This window comes from Sinocyclocheilus rhinocerous, unplaced genomic scaffold (assembly GCF_001515625.1).
Source record: "Sinocyclocheilus rhinocerous isolate Xijiao unplaced genomic scaffold, SAMN03320098_v1.1 C35933123, whole genome shotgun sequence".
In the NCBI taxonomy this organism is placed as follows: domain Eukaryota; kingdom Metazoa; phylum Chordata; class Actinopteri; order Cypriniformes; family Cyprinidae; genus Sinocyclocheilus; species Sinocyclocheilus rhinocerous.
Genome location: NW_015768094.1, coordinates 1 through 712, shown reverse-complemented (window position 1 = coordinate 712; position 712 = coordinate 1). Strand labels below are relative to the sequence as shown.

Below are 712 nucleotides of genomic sequence, written 5' to 3'. Positions count from 1 at the left end.
GTATTGTATTCATCTTTTTTCAATTCTGTTGTATCTGCATCGTTTACATCTGGTGGTGGTCCACATTTCTCTGAGACTGTCATCACCAAAAAAATGTGGCATTAGTAAATCTTAATTTTAGCCAGATGATTTTTTTTGCTGTTAAACCACAGAACATGTTATTAATGAGTGGTGTTTCTCCATGCAAAACACGCTGCAGAATTAGACCAAGTCAAGAGAAACTTGCGTGCGTATTTATGTGCCAATTTGCGCACATATTATAATATGAGCAAAAGTGATGCTTGTGTTGCATTGTCTTTCCAGAATTTCATTGTATGGCTCAATGCACTTGTTTCTCAGAATTTCTTTGTTGTTGTACAGATCTGTCTCATTCAACAGCATCAATAAATTCTCATTTGATTTGTGACATTCTGCTAATAGAACAAGTAAGTGCAAAATGTAAAAATGTAGAATTTGTGCCATATATGTTATGTACTGACTGTATGTAAAATGTGCCCAAAATTTCCTAAGCAAATATATGTGGATAGAGACTGAGTGGAGTCAGATTCATTCTTTTAAATTTAGCTTGCTAATATCTTTGGATAAATTCAGGTTTGTTCATCATACTTGGCAGCTGTTTAAATAAAGTAGCATCATCTCTATTTTTGTAAAAGTTGTAACATTTAATAGCAGAACATACCAGCACACAGTGGTTTTGGTGTCCATCCGTCTC

General features: G+C 34.3%; 1 long non-coding RNA gene across 1 annotated transcript; it reads right to left on the bottom strand.

Annotated features, from left to right (window-relative positions):
- Nucleotides 1-14: 14 nt before the first annotated feature.
- Nucleotides 15-712, bottom strand: LOC107735265 (uncharacterized). The gene is made up of 2 exons (XR_001639351.1): nt 680-712; nt 15-76 (listed from the first exon to the last, which is right to left on the bottom strand). It is a non-coding gene; the product is annotated as an uncharacterized LOC107735265 (long non-coding RNA).